Genomic DNA, 3902 nt, shown 5'->3' on the forward strand with positions numbered 1-3902 from the left:
AGACGGGGGCAGCTGTGAAACAGGACTGCAGGTGTCTCTCTCTCCCCCATCTTCTCTATCACCCTCTTATCTCAACTTCTCTTTGTGTCTACCTAGTAATAATTAAATAAAAATATTTTAAATAAGAAAACTATACAAAAGATTAATGAAGCTAAATGTTGGTTCTTCAAAAGAGTAAACAAAATTGGCAAACCTTTAGCCAGATTCATAAAACAAAAAAGGGAGAAGAGCCAAATAAATTGGATTGTAAATGAAAGAGGAGATATCACAACAGACACCAGAGAAATCCAACATATCATGCATGGCTTCTCTGTACAACTATATGCTACCAAGATAGAGAACCTTGAAAAAATGCATGAGTTCTTAGATACCTACAAACTTCCAAAATTAAATAAAGAGGAATTATAAAATATGAACAGGCCAATCACAGCCAAAAACATTGAAATAGTTGTCAAAAACTTTCCCAAGAATAAAAGTTATGGACTGGACGGTATTACAAATCAATTCCATAAAACTTTCAAGGAAGAGGTAATCCCTCTATTTTCAAAACTCTTCCAAGAGATTGAAGACACAGGAATACTCCCTTCTAGCTTCTATGAAGTCAACATCACTCTGATACCAAAATCAGACAGGGATATAACAACAACAACAAAATTACAAACCAACATCTCTGATGAACATAAATGCTGAAATATTGAACAAAATTCTAGCCAACTGGATACAGCAGTATATTAAAAAGACTGTTCATCATGACTAAGTTTATACTAGGGATACAAGGTTGGTTTAATATATGTAAATCAATCAACATGATCCACCACATCATTAAATGGAAGACCAGAACTACATGATTATGTCAACAGATGCAGAGAAAGCCTTTGACAAAATCTGACACCACTTTATGGTCAAAATACTATAAAAATGGGATTAGAGTGCTTGCTTCAGCAGCACATATATTAAAATTGGAACATTACAGAGAAGATTAGCATGGTCCCTGTGCAAGGATGACATGAAAATTCATGAAGTGTTCCATACAAAAATGGGGATAGAAAATTCCTCAAGATAGTGTAGTCCATATATAGCAAACCCACAGCCAACATCATACTCAATGTTGAAAAAAATGGAAGCATTTTCCCCTTAGATCAGGTACTAGACAGGGCTGCCCACTATCACCATTACTATTAAACATAGTGTTGGAAGTTCTTGCCATAGCAATCAGGCAGGAGCAAGAATTAAAGTGATACAGTTAGAAGAGAATAATTCACACTTTCCCTAATTTCAGATGACATAACAGTATACATATAAAAACCTAAAGAATACAGCAGAAAACTTTTGTAAATCACCAGCTAATGCAGCAAAATGTTGGGCTACACAATTAACATATAAAAGTAAGTGGCATTCCTTTATGCTAACATTAAGCTGGAAGGAGAAATCCAGAAATCAAGTTCTTTTACTATAGCAACAAAAACAAGAAAATATCTAGTAATAAGCCTAACCAAAGAAGCGAAAGATTTGTATACTGAAAATTATGATCCACTACTCAAGGAAATTGAAAAAGACACAAAGAAGTGAAAAGATATTCCATGTTCATTGGTTGCAAGAATTAACATAATTAAAATGAATATACTACTCAGAAACATATACAGATTTAATGCAATCCCCATCAAGAGCCCAACCACATTTTTTTTAGGAGAATAGAACAAATGTTACAAATGTTCATCTGGAAACAGAAAAGACCTAGAATTGCCAAAACAATCTTGAGAAGAAAGAACAGAACTGGAGACATCACACTCTCCAATTGTATTATAGAGCCATTGTCATCAAAACTGCTTGGTACTGGAACATAAATAGACACACTAACCAGTGGAATAGAATTGAGAGCCCAGAAGTAAGGCCCCACACCTATAGACATATAATCTGCCCAGGTTATTAAATGGGGAGAAGTGAGTCTCTTAAAAATGATGTTGGAAAAAATGAGTTGAAACATGCAGAAGAATGAAACTGAACCACTATATTTCACCTAAACAAAAATAAATTCCAAGTGGATCAAGGACTTGGCTGTTAGACCAGAAACTGTCAGATACTTAGAGGAAAATATTGGCAGAACTCCTCTTTTCTGCATAAAATTTAAAGATATCTTCAGTGAAATGCATCCAATTACAAAGAAGACTAAGCTTAGTATGTATAAACCTATGGGACTACATCAAATTAAAAAGCTTCTGCACAGCAAAAGAAACCATTACTCAAACCAAGAGACCCCTCACAGAATGGGAGAAGATCTTCACATGCCATACATCAGACAAGAGTTTAATGATAAAAATATTTAAAGAGCTTGCCAAACTCAACAACAAGAAAACAAATGACCCCATACAAAAATGGGGAGAGGATATGGGCATAAAGTCTGAGAAACCTATGGAAAAAACACTCCAGGTCACTGAATGTCGGAGAAATGCAAATAAAGAAAACAGTGAGATACCATTTCACTCATGTGAGAATGTCAGACATCAGAAAAGATAGCATCAACAAATGCTGGAGAGGTTGCAGGGTCAAAAGAACCTTCTTGCACTGCTGGTGGGAATGTTAACTAGTCCAAACCCATGTGGAAAGAAGTCTGGAGAACTCTCAGAAGGCTAGAAATTGATCTGCCCTATGACCCTGCAATTCCTCTCCTGGGGATAGATCCTACGGAACCCAAGACACTCATCCAAAAAGATTTGTAAGATTTATTACAATCTGTAATAGCCAAAACCTGGAAGCAACCTAGATGTCCAACATCAGATGAGTGACTGAGCAATTTGTGGTATATATACACAATGGAATACTACTCAGCTAATAAAAATGGTGATTTCACAGTTTTCAGCCCATCTTGGATGGAGCTTGAAGATAGAATGCTAAGTGAAATAAGTCAGAAGCAGAAAAATGAATATGGAATGATCTCACAGGCATAAACTGAAAAACAAAATCAGAAAACACTAAGCAGAACCTGAACTGGAATTGGTGTATTGCACCAAAGTAAAAGACTCTGGGGTGGTTGGAGGGAGAATTCAGGCCCGGGCAAAGTATGACAGAAGACCTAGTGGGGGGGTGTATTGTTGTGTGGGAACCTGGGAAATGTTATGCATGTACAAACTATTATATTTGCTGTCAACTGTAATCCATTATTCTCCCAATAAAGAAAAAAGAAAAGAATTTGCTGTTACAGTTTTTATCTGTGGTGTTAATTAAAAAAAAAACTTGTAAAAATAAAGGACTGGCTAGGAAGTGACTCAAAAATACAGATTAAGAATTTTATGCAAGAGGCCTTGAGCTCCAGCCCAGATCGAGAATAGGAATTAATGATACTCAAGTCTTTCTCTCTTTCCTTCTGATAAACTGAATGTTAGAAAACTGAAATAATTAAGAAGGATGAGGAATTTGACTAGATGAGAGGTATTTCTAGAACTATAGACTCATCTGCATGATGGGGCAAACATCTCATTGCCAAACATCTGTTCTCCTCATCCTGTGAATTAACCTCCTCCTGTCGGAAGTCCCAGGACCAACAGCTGTAATAGCTCAGTTGGGAAATTGTTATAAGGCACACGTTGAGGTGCCAATCCCCTACCCCACGCCATAACCCACAGGACATGTAAAACTCCCTTGCCCTTTCTGTTTTACAGCCCACACGTCCTTGCAGACTTCTTACACACACTCAAGGTTTTTTCCTCATGCTAATTTGTATTGTGCTGATTTAATATCTAGTTGAAAGAAACATCTCTGAGCTCTCTGGTGGTCTCTCTTCACTGCAGTGTCCAGGGTGGTACTCTCTAGGACATGTGCAGTTACCACATTTCAAGACCTCACTGACCCATGTGCTTGTTGGTTACTTAATTTTTCAAGCTATCCACCCCGGCCCAGGGATTATT

At 36.9% G+C, this 3902-nt stretch overlaps 1 non-coding gene across 1 annotated transcript; it reads left to right on the forward strand.

Moving 5' to 3' along the window:
* Positions 1 to 929: 929 nt before the first annotated feature.
* Positions 930 to 1036, forward strand: LOC132542725 (U6 spliceosomal RNA). The gene has a single exon (XR_009553699.1). It is a non-coding gene; the product is annotated as a U6 spliceosomal RNA (small nuclear RNA).
* Positions 1037 to 3902: the final 2866 nt, after the last annotated feature.

This window comes from Erinaceus europaeus, chromosome 1 (assembly GCF_950295315.1).
Source record: "Erinaceus europaeus chromosome 1, mEriEur2.1, whole genome shotgun sequence".
In the NCBI taxonomy this organism is placed as follows: Eukaryota; Metazoa; Chordata; class Mammalia; order Eulipotyphla; family Erinaceidae; genus Erinaceus; species Erinaceus europaeus.